This window comes from Mustela nivalis (genome assembly GCF_964662115.1).
Source record: "Mustela nivalis genome assembly, chromosome: 1".
Lineage (NCBI taxonomy): Eukaryota > Metazoa > Chordata > Mammalia > Carnivora > Mustelidae > Mustela > Mustela nivalis.
Window position 1 is genome coordinate 45,980,411 of NC_139020.1, and position 14,469 is coordinate 45,994,879.

At 42.0% G+C, this 14,469-nt stretch overlaps 1 protein-coding gene across 1 annotated transcript in view; it reads left to right on the top strand.

Moving 5' to 3' along the window:
* The first annotated feature begins 5,809 nt into the window (after positions 1-5,809).
* ST3GAL6 (ST3 beta-galactoside alpha-2,3-sialyltransferase 6) overlaps positions 5,810-14,469 on the top strand; it is a 79,432-nt gene continuing 70,772 nt past the window's right edge. Inside the window, exon 1 of the mRNA XM_082695384.1 lies at positions 5,810-5,905. The gene's annotated coding sequence lies outside the window, so the exon portion shown is untranslated. The remainder of the gene's footprint in view (positions 5,906-14,469) is intronic.

Genomic DNA, 14,469 nt, shown 5'->3' on the forward strand with positions numbered 1-14,469 from the left:
ACCTTTTACGTGCAGGAAATGCAACAGAACTTTAAGTTCACAGAGTAAGAGTCCAGTAATCCTTCTGTCTCTTTCTTGAAAGGGTTACTGCTTCCGTATGTGAGAAGTGTTTTCAACTGCTTTTCAGTGGCATTTGATATTACAGCAATGACCTCATCGTTTAAAATTTTCCTCTCGGGTCTTAATATGTCTTGTGTTTTAGAACTTTTACTAATGAAGGGATTTTGTGGTGGTGGTACAGTAACCTCAAAACATTTGAAGAAAAGACAAATTAGTTGGCTGAATGGTAACCAGGATTAAAAGGACTTCCTGTTACGGAGAAAGGAGCTGAAGATAAGGGTCTAGCCAGAAGAACAATCATTGACTTCATCCAGCGATATGAAACAGCACATTGGATTCCCTTTTCATGCTTTACCCTTGACCTCTGCCCCTTGCTACCTAAGATCCTCCCCACAGCTACTCCAGACAGGAACCCTACCTGGATATCCCTTCTATTTTCTATCCTCACATCCGATCAAAGCTCAGCTGTTTTCTCATTCCTCTGCTCCCATTTCTAGCTATTCTCATTAGGCAGCAGCTCATAAACTAATACCTATGTGATATTAATGTAAATGATTCCAGTATTGTTTTTTCTCCCTAGAAGCCAGTGATGACTCAGACCACTGTTTCTGTCTTCTAATTCCCATCCACCCACCCAGGGAGTGTCTTCTTCGTCACTGCCAAGTCAGTTGCTGGAATTTATGTTGAAAGGTGGCAATGGAGGGAGAACCAGACCGGAGAGGTGAGAGGAGGAAGGGAAAAGATTAAGTTAATCCTCAAAAGAAAGAGATAAGAGAACACTGGAAATTTAGGACAAATGAAAGGTGCTGGTGTAGTGTGGTATAAGGTAATCCGGGAAGAGGGGAAAAGGTAACACCTTTATAAAAGCACAAAAATTAGAATTCCATTTTATCTCTTAGTTACAAAAATGGAATTTTTATAACTAAGAGATATTTGATATATTTGATATATTTGATATATAAAGGTAACACCTTTATAAAAGCACAAAAATTAGAATTCCATTTTATCTCTTAGTTACAAAAATGGAATTTTTGTAACTAAGAGATATTTGATCTGGACTTCTATGAATGAGACTTTATGCCCCAAACAAAAAACTGGACCATATGGGTCAGAGGTTCAAAGGATTGCATACCAACTCAGCCTGGTTCACCCAGGAATTCTCCAGTCTTAGCACTAAAATTTTCACATCCCGGAAACTTCAGTTTTTGTCAAACTGGGATGTTTGGTTATCCTAAGTCATTAACGGCCAATAATGGCTTCACAGGTTCTGTTTCCTGAGAGAATAGTGAACTTATTTTTCCTGAGAATTAGTTGCTGAGGATAAAGAGAAAATTATGATGACATTTGTCAAGAAAAGGATGAGGAAAATGGAAGAAAGGCAAGAGGAAAAGAAAGAAGGCTGAAAGGGAGAGAGAGCGCGTGCACATAACTGCACTTGTGTATGTGTGTGTGTGTATTTCAAGGGAGGACCTAAAGCAATCTTGACCTAAAGCAGTAGTTTTCAAGCAGGAGTGATTCTATCCTGCAGGGGTTATTTGGCAATGTCAGGAGAGAGTTTTGGTTGCACAACTGCTATCTACTAGAATCTAGTGAGTAGAGACAAGAGTGCTGCTAAGCATCCTACATAGGACAGCCCTCCAGAGCAAAGAATTGTCCAACCCCAAAAGTCAGGAGTGATCAGAAAAGCATATAGGAGGAGGGTTGGGTTTCAACCCTGTCTGGTTTTCAAGTGTCTAAAATGGCAATGGTAGTATAGAAATGGAGTGCTAGAAGAATATGAGCAAAAAAAAAGGAAACGGGTGTCAATTTCTTTTATTATTCAGATGCGCAGGTCTAGGATAAAACACTTGACCTTGCAAGTAATGGTCAAAACTTTTCTCCAAGGTTTTCTGAGGTTAGGAAAAGGGGAGTATTCCACTTTGCTCAGAACCTATAAAATGTAGTGTCAAATTGGTATTAAATCAGTCATTAGAAAATCATCTCACGAGTGTTAGAACCAGCTCATACATTCCCTCAACAAGCATAATGTTCTTTCATGCCAAGATTCTTGAGGTAACTGGTGATGCAAAGATGAACATGATATTCTGAGAATACAAAATAAATAATTATTTAAGATGAGCATTATGCCATGGGAACAGAAGAAAGAAGGTTTTTGCTTGAAGGTATCTCAGAATAGGTAAAATTTTACCTGGGCCTTGAAAAATGAGTAGTAAATGGGAGTAAATAATCCACCAGAGAAGGCAAGGGAATGACAATCCAGAAGAAGGCAAAGGTAAGGGCAAATCATGGGGGCTTTTAAGAGATGTGGACCTAGGTCTTTGAATACTCATCTTTGTAGCAAGTAGACTTCATGGAAAAAAAACAAGGAAGGGATTGTATATGAGAAGTTAAGGAAAAGATTACCAGGATGCCTACAAACTTCTCTGAAGTCAAACAACATATACATTGTCCCCCACACCCACAATTGTCCTTTCCCCTCAGAGTCAATCTACATATCCCTCCCTCTTGGTCACTAAAATGCTCTTCTTCAATGTCCCTCTGTGCACCTCTCAGGCCAAAGAGAGTTTTCTGTCCCTGCACTATGCACAGTTCAAACCATCTAATACTCATTTACCCCTTTGTTGTAATGACTGCATTTCCTGAATATACATCTTATAATTGCACATCTACATTGGGAACTTTCTAAGAAATGGACCAAATCCATATGGCTTGGTTTCCCCAAGGATTAGATTATCACAGTCATCAGCAATCACATGTACAGAATAAATGTTGGTGAATTAATATTATTAAAATAAAATACTGTCACATGGGGACCAAAATGGAAGAGGACCCTTAAGTATGAAACATTTAATATGGTGCTCTGGTTAAAGGTTATTTTTAGGAGGGAAAAGAAAGCATTCTTCTAGACCTGTGATTAGAAAATATTATGTATTTGACACATGGTACATCTTGGACATGCAATAAATATTTGTCTAATAAATGTCAAACAAGATGTTCAAAATTGAGTTGATATTAACGGTTAGATTTCTTCTAATGTGTCAGGTCCCTCTTTATGTCAGCATTCTAGCTCTGTGCTTCTGCTTTTAATGCAGAATTGATAAATGATCAATTGCCCTGACATAGTCCCAAATGGTATGACCATGTTCCTACAGAGCTGCATTCTTTTGAGAGATAAGCAGATAGTGTTTACCCTGGCTACCCTGACACAGTACAGGGTTCTAAAGAAGCTTTTTAGTGGGCGGGAGGGGGTGGGACGTGGGTTCAGTCTTCTTTGAGAAAAACATGAGCCAATATATTGGACTTCATTTGGGCTTTTTCTTGATGGCTAAGCCGCCAATAGGTATAACCAGAGTTATCAACAAACAAGAATTTTAGAATCATGAAAACTTCAAGCTGGAGGGAAGCTCACAGGCTCATTTTATCTCGTTCCCTGACTCTTGAGCCTAATGCAGCATCATTCTTGCTTTATTTTTTGTATATATTTATTGATGAAAAAATTTAAATATTTACATGTATTTATTAACTCATTCAAAATAATAAAAATAAGCCCATTACACAGTGTCATAATGTAAAACTATGAAAAATAATTATCCTTTCCAAAACAAAAAAGACTGTAATACAAGCTACATTGTTGTCTATGTTTATAAATCTCTTTAATATTTAGCTTAAGAGGCAACTGGAGTGTCATCTGTCTGTGCCTTCAGTCTCTTGCTGTATATTGTTTTGGCTGAAATAAATGAAGAAATTCCAGCCTCACACAGAGGAGTAACTGAAAAAGAAGGAGGCATTTTATTTTATTTTTTTTAAGATTTTATTTATTTATTTCACAGAGATCACAAGTAGGCAGAGAGGCAGGCAGAGAGAGAGGAGGAAGCAGAACAGAGAGCCAAGCAGGACCCTGGGATCCTGACCTGAGCCCGAGGCAGAGGCTTTAACCCACTGAGCCACCCAGGCACCCCTGAAGGAGGCATTTTAATATCTTTTTCTAATAATTGAGGATATTTTCTGCCACTATGCCAGAATTAGACATTGTCAAACTCTGAAAAGGAGACTTCACTCTTTTGAGCCTCAGGACTACTGTGAGAATCACATCACATAATACCCTTAAAGAGCTTAGGAAGGTGTCCGCTACATATGTGCATGTGTCTGGATATGCATACAACATATATATGACATATATGTATAGCTACATATACATATGTGAGGGGTTATTAAAAAATGAGATGGGGACGGAAAGACCCTAAAATATGAGTTACAACCCATAGGGATCAATTGATCGTTTAAATTCCACATTACAACCACTCTTTATTTTTTTTTCTTGGTCCAGAATTGTTGCTCAGACTTGCTTGCTATTTTACGAGTGATTTAATACATGTGTAAAAGAATCAAACTAAAATATAGGGGATATATTTTCAGTTTCAGAACCAGCCCTTGGGCAGTGACTAAATGCAAAAACTTAAATGTTCTTAGCCTTCAGAAAAAGGTAGCATGCATTTTATATATATATATATATATATATATATATACATATGTGTGTGTATATATACACACACATATATATTTATAAATAACTTTATGTATAAAGCTTATATAAAATTTTGTACAGAGGGAAAAACGCAGACACTCACATCCCAGTTGTAAAATGTGGTTTCTTCACTTTGACCTGAGATAAGGTGGTTAAAAAGCTTTGGTTGTTGATAAACTTTACGGGCTTTCACAACACAAAGACTCCCTCCAGGGGGTCAGATGATCAGATAAGTGGTCACTTGGGCGAAACTGGATGGCAAGGGAAAGACTGCTTCTTGTAGCTACCAGCTCCGGGAAGAGCACCTGGCGTGGACAGATGAAGAGAATTCTAAGAGCAGAGGCCTCTCATTCCAGGGGCCAGCTAGTAGTACCAAGCATGTCAGGGGTTCGGACCCAGGCCTGCCTGAGCCCAAGGCCTGATCCTCTGACTCTCACTCCTCATTCTCTGGAAGGCAGGAGGCAGCGTCAGTGGCTCCCTCCTACACAGCGTCCTGCTGCCCTTCCTCATTTCACAAAGCCCCAAATCTGAAACCCCTTGTCCTTCTCACTGCAACAATGGGAGCCGAATTTGTTACTCTACCAAACTATGCAAAGAAGGTAGGGCTTAAAAGAAATCATCCCCCAAAAGGAATTTCCATCAGATGCTGGCGCGAACCAGAGCTTAGAAAGGCAGGTAGTTTCTCTTGGATCTATCTGCGAATAAACTGACCCCGGGAAACCATTTCCTAAAAGCGATTCTTCTGGTGCCCCTCCCAAAGTGGGAAGTTTTGTTTGGTCGGGGGTTGGGTAGTTAGTGTAGGATGAAATGAACAATGTTATAGTTAAGGGGGGCCGGGAGTGTGGACCCCACTGCCTTCCTCTGTCCTCGGGCTCGTCAGACCAGGTGGCAAGGACGAACTCCTTGGTTGCTGGCAGCACTTTTCCGGCAGAATGGGCAGTAGAAGGGCTTTGGGTCAGCCCATTATTTCCCAGTCCTGACCTCCCTCTGCCAAACTCTGCCCAACCAACTCCCTCACTTTGGGGGGGGATGTTCTTTTTTTTTTTTTTTCCTGTTGATTGAGCCAAAGGCGAGGCTCAGATCTAAGGGTGGGAAAGCCTTTAAACAATTTGCATTTGAAAAGAGGAAGTAGAAAAAAAAGAAAAACACTGAGAGGCCCAGCCAGCTGTTTCCTACAAAGCTTTGACAACTTCGCAGCTGTTCACTGTGCTTTTGCCCCAGTGGAAACCAGCTTGCACTCTAGCTGGGACTGCGGCTCTTCTGGTCTCCCTTGCCTCTCCTGACAGCTGTAAACTCACCACTTGTCATTTCTCTTACAAGGTAAGATTCTGGGATTATGCTATGTGAGCTCTGAGACCACTCGGTCCGTTTTCGACTCAGTTACAAGCAAAGCTGTACTTTTCTTACAAAAGCCAGAATAGATGAGGTCGTACAAATACCTTATTTCATCCTCGTAGTTGCCCGGTGAGGAGCACTGTATTATTATTCTCACGTCACAGGTGAAGAGAGTGACACATATGCCGCGTGTCCAAGTCATCTGGCTGACCCCCAGGTCTGACTCCACACTGAAGCTTCCAAAAAACATTTTCCTACCAGGTGTGTGCCTGTTAAAAACAGATTTCCAGGCAGCCAACTCAGAGACCCTGACTGGGCAAATGTGGAATGGAGTCCCAGTCTGTTTCCCAGAGATGGCTCTCTGGTGAAGGCAGGATTTAACCCTTCATGTGCTTCTCTACATCTTTATGTATCCTGCTTGGCATAGCCCTTGCACATTTCTCAGCTCTGATTAATCGTTCCTTCCTCTGGGTTCTCAGAGCACTCTGTTCTCATTGCTAGTACAGCAGGAAACAAACACATTGTGTTAAAATTAGCTGATGTTGTGTCTGTCTCCCTGACTAGTTACTTGATTTCCAGAATCCTGTTTCTCTTTTACTTCCTCTTCTTGGATTGCTTCTTCCAATGATCTTTCCATAGTTTGGTTCTCCTTACTCAAAAGCACAGGTGGGCATCCACTTAAAAGTTCCCTCCTCGGAGAAACCTTTTCTGAAGACCTTAAGAATCAATTAAGAAGACCATAACTCATTCACTGTCACATTACCCAATTTCATCATCTAGCATGAAGCATAGAGCTTCCCGCAGCAGGTGCTCAGTTAGGACCTGATTAATCAAAGGCAGATTCAGTACATTTTTAGGGCACTGGTAAAAGAGGTTGCAAACATTTTTTTTTTTTAAAGATGTGGACAGGGCGCCTGGGTGGCTCAGTGGGTTAAGCCGCTGCCTTCGGCTCAGGTCATGATTTCAGGGTCCTGGGATCGAGTCCCGCATTGGGCTCTCTGCTCGTCAGGGAGCCTGTTTCCTCCTCCTCTCTCTCTCTGCCTGCCTCTCTACCTACTTGTGATCTCTCTCTGTCAAATAAATAAATAAAATCTTTAAAAAAAAAAAAAGATGTGGACATATAGTTATATTTTTAGACTCTAGAAATCATGTGAAAATAAAATTAGAATCTTTCTGGCCTCCATCCCACTTACATTATGTCCTAGTATTATTTTTATATAGAATTATATATATGTATATACATATAAAGATTTTATTTATTTTAGAGAGAGAAGGGGAGAGTGCAAGTGGGAGGGAGGGGCAGAGAGAGAGAGAGAGAATCTCAAGCAGAAGCTGCACTGAGCACAGAGCCAGAGGCAGGACTGTCTCACAACCTTGAGATCATGACCTAAGCTGAAATCAAACACTTGGTTGTTTAATCGACTGAAGCTGAAATCAAACACTTGGTTGTTTAATCGACTGAACCACCCATGTGCCCCATATAGAACTATATGTTGAGAATGGATTTCATAACATTTGGGAGCCTTGAATCTCTCAAGCTTTTAATCTGGCACTAGTATATGTCTGTTAACATCTTTGTGCTCTAAAAACATTTTGAAAGTAAATTGGGCAGGTGATATTACCTAGTCCTATCTTGAAGTGGTTTAAAAACAAACAAAAAACAGCGCAAGAGGAGATAGCATCAGATTTCACAGGTTAAGGGCTGAGTCCTACAAGTCTGCCCCCCCACCCAGCCCCACTTTACGTGCCAATCCCAAATCCAGTTTTGTCACCTGTGCTGACCTACCAGCTATAGATTGAAGGGTCCAATGACCCCTCCTTGGACTTAATGAATTAGCTAGAGCAACTCACAGAACTCAGAGGGACATTTTACTTACCAGATTGGCAGCTTATTATAAAAGGATATAGTTCAGGAGCAGACAGACGGAAGAGATGCATAGGGCAAGGTATGGAGAAAGGAAGGGAGCCTCTAAATCCAAGAGCACCCCTCTCCCCAACTCTCTACCGTGTTCGCCAGCCCAGAAGCTCTCTCCCACCCCCAGCCTTTAGGGATTTGTGGAGGCTTCCTCACATAGACAGGATTGACTCAGTCATTGGTCATTAGTGACTGGACTCCATCTCCAACCCCTCTCCCCTCCGCAGAGGTCCCGGTGTACGTCTGAAAATTCCAACCCTCTAATTACACGGTTGGTTCCCCTGGCAACCGGCCCCCTCCTTAGGTTCAGTCCTCAAGTTATCTCATTAATATAACAAAAGACACCTTTGTCACTCTCAACACTTAGGAAATTCCAAGGATTTTCAGGAGCTCTGTTCCAGAAATGGGGCTCAGCCCTGATAGATACAAGTATGCCCACTTTTCAAAAGTTTGAGTTAGGTCACTTCACTTTTATGAAGGAGTTGTGTACCTCCATACCTGTTTTCACCAACTGAACACAATCTAAAGAGGATTTTCACTTAGTGGCAAGAGGGTTCAGTGTTCATTGTGCATGGAGCCCTTACAGAGGCAGCAGAAACAAAGCAGTGAGAGGGGTGACCGCTCTCAGCATCTCAGCATCTCAGCCTCAGGCTGCCATAGCTTTGAACTTGTGTCTGTTGGCATCTGTGCTTTTTGTCTATTTATTTTGTGCCCCTGCTAGCAAGATGTGTCCCAAGGTATTGGAAAAGTCTAAGAGAGGTTATTTTGGGTGTTTGAGAATGGTCAAAAAATATTTTCACATAAATTTCAGTTTACAAAGGCTTTCACAGGAGTGCTACACTTTCAGATAGTGGGGGAAATCTGTGTCTCTTAATATAAATCACAATATTATGCCAGTCAAGGGGGGCCCAAATGCCAGAGCATTGACAAATAGTAGAAAATAAGAAAATATTGGTTATGCGCTTTATTATTTTTTTTTTAAGGATTTTATTTATTTTTTGGAGAGAGAGAGAGCACAGGCAGGGGGAGGAATAGGCAGAGGGAGAAGCAGGCTCCCCGCCGAGCAAGAAGCCCACCTGGGCTTGATCCCAGGACCCTGGGATCAGGACAGGAGCCAAAGGCAGAAGCTTAACTGACTGAGCCACCCAGGCATCCCTGGGCTTTGTACTGTAGACCTGTAAACACCATAAAAGTGATTGAAACGTAGCAGCAGACTTGTGGAAACCATCGCTTTCTAACTAGAAAAGGGTCTGCGAGAAGTGGAAACACTTGGTCTTTTCAGACATTGTAATTAAAGGTTGCCTGGACTGACATCGTTCCCTAGACTCGGACATGACAGACCAGATTTTCTTGCTCTGTCCAGTTTTTAAAGAAAGGATTCTTCCAAATGCGTTGTCCATTACCAAGTGTTCAACAAACTTTGGCAAAGATGTGCCTGAGAATGAAACAACTTTTTTTTCCCACCTGTAAATGCCGACAGGGGTCCTGTAAAATCTATAAAGAGGAGCAGCACGAGAAGAGAAAAGCATGTCACCATTATCTCCGTTATCTCCGAGGAGCTGTCCCTTTGCAGAACCTAAACTGGGCCAGCAAACTGTTTCAACTCATTCTGATTCAAAATGAGGATCCGATGGAGGGGGTAGAAGAGGAAATGCAGTGAGAAGCCTAAGAAGATTGTGAGGGGATTGGGGGTGAATGGTCCAAAAAGGACATTTAGCAGAAATCAGGGACAGTTCTCTCTTCCACACAAGGGAAGAACGGTTATTAAATCATCTTTTCCGGCAGCCTCTGTAATTTGTTGTTGCTGTTAACATAGTTCCCTATCTCTTGGTTTAATTTTTGCAATAACAGAATTTGTTTGTGAGTATATAGTGAGTTCAGTGCAGTGCTAACACATTTTGATATCATAAAATTGTAGATATTTTAGAAATCAGGAAATTAGAAATTTTTGCTGAGGCAGAAATTAATTCTGGGAGGGATTTAGTTAATGCAAGCAACCTATTCCATTTCTACACACCCTGTAGTGTTAACTATAATTGGCTGGAAGGTACATATAGCGCTTTAATGATATGACTTGATCCAAGAGATAAAATTGAGGATAAACAGATAGAAATGAACCCAAAATATGTCTAACAGAACCTCCTACCAGAAAATCAGGTCAGTAATCTGCACTCAAAATTCATTCTTAAAGTCAGCATTTTGATTAGACCAACAGAGAGTCTGTGGTTATTTTCTGCCGATAGCCTGCATTGTCAAGGGGTCTGTGCTGCTAGTTTTTTTTTTTAATTTTATTATTTAACACAGAGAGAGGGATCACAAGTAGGCAAAGAGGCAGAGAGGGAGAAGCAGGCTCCCCTCTGAGCAGACAGCCCAATATGGGGCTCAATCCCAGGACCCTGAGATCATGACCTGAGCTGAAGGCAGAGGCTTATCCCACTGAGCCATCCAGGTGCCCCTGTGCTGCTAGTTTTATAAGCAGGATGCTTCCTGGGCGGAAGAAGGAAATACGTGTGCTTTTTCTAACACTGAGTATATTTGACTATATTACATATTAGTGTAATAAATGACAAACTAAATGATGATTCCAGGGTTGGATACTTTAGTTGTTCTTCCAGCCCTTCAGGGATCCAGACCCTTTCTGTATTCTCGCTCTATCTTCCTCAGATGTTAGCTTTGTCCTCACATGTGTCTGTCCTCTCCCACTTCAAGATGGAGGCCACATCTCCAGGCATCACATCTTCATACAAAGATGTCTCACAGTTGGAACAGAGAATGAGAGCACTCGCTTTCCTCATGTATCTTTTGAAGAGATGAAGCCTTCACCAAAAGCCTTCCTCTCCTCTCACTGGCAAGAATTGGGTTGCAAATTCCCATTCCTGACTTAAATAACAACAAAGGCAGTGGTTAACCACGCTTGGCTCAGACCAATTCTGGTTTACATCCCTAGGGCTGGGGAGAAGCCCTGCCTCCTTTAAAGTTTATGGCCCACTGATTCCTGAAAATACTTGGGTTTCTATTGACAAGGGTATAGAAGAAAATGGATGTACTACAGACCACCCCATAAAGAAGGCAGTATAGGGGTCCCTGGGTGGCTCAGTGGGTTGGGCCACTGCCTTCGGCTTGGGTCATGATCTCGGGGTCCTGGGATAGAGTCCCGCATAGGGCTCTCTGCTCGGCAGGGGTCCTGCTTCCTCCTCTCTCTCTCTGCCTGCCTCTCTGCCTACTTGTGATCTCTCTCTGTCAAGTAAATAAATAAAAAAAATCTAAAAAAAAAAAAAAAGGCAGTATAGGGGCGCCTGTGTGGTATAGGCAGTTAAGCGTCCGACTCTTGATCTCAGCTTAGATCATGATCTCAGTGCCATGAGATTGAGCCCAGGGCCAGGCTCCGTGCTCAGTGGACAGTCTGCTTAAAATGCTCTGTCCCTCTCTCGCTTGGGCCCCTCCCCCTGCTCTCTCTTTCTCTCAAATAAATAAATAAAAATCTTAAAAAAACAAAGCAAGACAAAAAAAGACAGTGTATTTTGACAGCCAGTGGTGCACAGAGAAAAGATTATATCATCTTCAGGAGGAAAAAAGGAACTTATTATTCACAAGTTTTTTTCCAGTATGGAGATGAATGTTTTTTCCATTTCCACTTGGGCTTGGATACTTTCTTCTGGATAGAAGTAAAGTAAGTCTAACTTCTTTTGTTGTGCAGGCTGCCCTAGCATAATATCAAAATACAGTCTTCACGTGATTCCAGCTCACACCCGGAGGCTCCTCAGCCGTCCCTCGTGGTGTCTAATCCTTCACTGTGTCTTCTCACTGCGTGTCCCTCATTTCTCCCCAGCTAACTACAAGAAACTGAACTTTTAAGACCCGGCTCTGGAAAACCTTTCCAAGTTCTCTGTGACCATGATATACTCCATGCGCTCTAGTCACTGTCCTCTCCGCCTCCCCCTCAACATCAATATTTATGGAACTTGACACGCCGGCCAGTGTGCCCGAGGCCTTATCCAGAATCTCATTGAATCTTCATCAGAGCCCCATGGGACAGTTCTAATTCTGCCTCAATTTCAGAAGGGACAAAATTGGGGCATGGAGAAATTAACTAACTTGCTTAGATAACACAGTGTCTAAATGGTGAGGCCAAGGTTCAAAATCAGATGATGAGCTCAGGGTCCTGGCTCATAAGCACGGCGCTCCACAGTCTCCTACAGAATCTTCTGTATCCGCAGACTGCTCCTTGCCCTGTGCCTGGCACATCATGAACACAGATATTTGCTGAGTGAATGAATGATTCATAGTAATCTTCTTCTGTATAACACCATTTATTAATTTCTTCCTGAGACTGTAATGCCCCATATTGAAAACACTACTGCAAGTGTTTTTTGACCAGAAAAAATAAATGACATATGTGGGAAGTCAAACAATATCACCCCCCCCCGAAAAGATGTATATATATATATATGAAAGCCCTAAAATTATGAATATGCCACATTGAATAGCAAGAGAAACTTCACAGACATGATTAAAGATTTTGAGATGGGGAGACTATCTGGGCAGACCCAAGGCCCCAAGCTCCCTAAAAGAGGAAGACATGGGGGTTCAGAGGCAGAAAGGGCATGTGTTGAGAGAAGCAGGCATTGCAGTTGGAGAAATCTGAAGATGCTACCCTGTAGGCCTTGAAAATGGGGGAAGGGACATCCATAAACCAGGGAACATAGGTGGCCTCCAGAATCTGGAAAAGGCAAACGGACCTCTCCTCCGGCCTCCAGAAGGAGCCCAGTCTTGCTGACAAATTGGTTTCAGACTTCTGGCCTCCAGCACTGTAGGAAAATGAATTTGTATTTTGTCAAGCTAATAAAGTATACTTTACTGTAACAAACTTTAGCAGTGGGGGACACGGGCAAAAAAATTGAGCACAGATACTTTTCTTAATGTGGTTATTTTGTTTCTACTGATAACTCAGCCTTTTGATAGTAGGCACGTTGGATTTTCAGACTGCAAGTAGATGAAAACATAGATTCTCTCCATTTTCATGTTCTCCTTTAAAGCATCTGGATGCCTGTCCTCTTATGTCACCAGCTCCTCTGGATTGTCACCACCGCCCTAGGGCCTGCTGCTGCTGCTGCTCCGTTAGAGGTTTGTCTCCCAAGAGGCTTATTCCCAGGAAATGACACAGTGCCCCCGTCCTTAGGGCTGCCTTCTAATCACAAAGTCTAACATTAGCTACGTATTTGGACATAGTCAGATTTTAATTCTAAATTTCTAAAACCTCTATGGGAGAGGAAAAGAAGAGTTATTTCCAATCAAATCATAAAATATCCCAACTTCAGAGTATTTCAAATCTGGAAAGTGAGTGATAGAAGGAAGTTTCTAACTTCAAGATAATCATGGCATTTAGGACATGAAATATTTATTATTTTACTTAGTTTTGCCTACCTACTTAAATTCGCATTTTATACATCACATATGCCATGTTCTTCCTCCTGTGAAACAGAGCTATTATCTGCCTCACAGTCCTTTAATAATGAGTTTTATTTGGGAAGTTGGTATATTTAATCCCCTAAATCATGCTTCTTAAAGGGCGTGGTCCCTGGATTGGCAGCATCAGTGACTTCTGGGAGCCTGTTAGAAATCAAAGTTCTTGAGCCACATGCTAGTTCTATGGAATCAGAAACCCTGGGACAGTGTCCTGTAATGTGCATTAGGGCTTGGAGCTATATCAGGGTAATCGGGGTCAGAGTGTCAGACATCTTTTCAGAAAAGTCACTCACATCTCAGTGGCTAAGAATCCTTGGGTAGAAATTTTCTTCTGGCAAATTCTGAGTATATGTTTACTCCATTTTAAGCTAAGGTAACCCTAAGAAAGGAAAATCCCTAAGGAAAAAAAAAAATGAGTGAGGAAGATTATTTTCTGCGTAGAAGAAATCACAAATGTCACCTTTCAAGATGGTCCCATTAGTCGTCTCTAGTTTCCACAGCTAACAGTTACAATACCATAAGAAACAGTATCTGTTCACAAGTCTGCTAGTCTGCAAGCATCATTAAGGCAGGCAATCTGTCAGCTCCCCACTGTTTTCTTTGAACCTCACCAGTGCAGGACACAAACATAATCTCAGTAAGCACCTGTAGTCTGAATGCCTATCTCCCTCAAATCACTTCTCAAGGCCAGAACTCCAATATCTAGAATTCTGCATGTCGGAACCCTCTAAGGCTGCTGTGCTGGGCATTTGGTGGGTTCTCAATAAAATCTAAATGAATGAGTCAACCTTTAAGTACGATGTACTGATCAAATTCCAGTTCCACTACCAACATGATCATAACATTTGGCTGGAAATAAGTAGACATGGGTCGGTGATAAAGGAATTTCTGTTGTACTATTGATGAAGTCCCAGAACCTAAGTCAGGTTCGGTGGGGTGAGGTTTGGAGCCAACGGCTAAGAAAGAATTCTTAAGACGTCTCTGGTGCAAAAATGTGGTTTATTAAAGCACGGGGACAGGACCCGTGGGCAGGCGGAGATGCAGCTGCCCCGGGGTGAGGGATGGCAGGTTATGTACCCTGCAGTTGGGGGAAGATGAGGGGAAGGAAGGGTTCCATGGAGTTTTCATATGCTAAAGAGGGCCTACAAGGTGCCAGGATGTCCCAGGC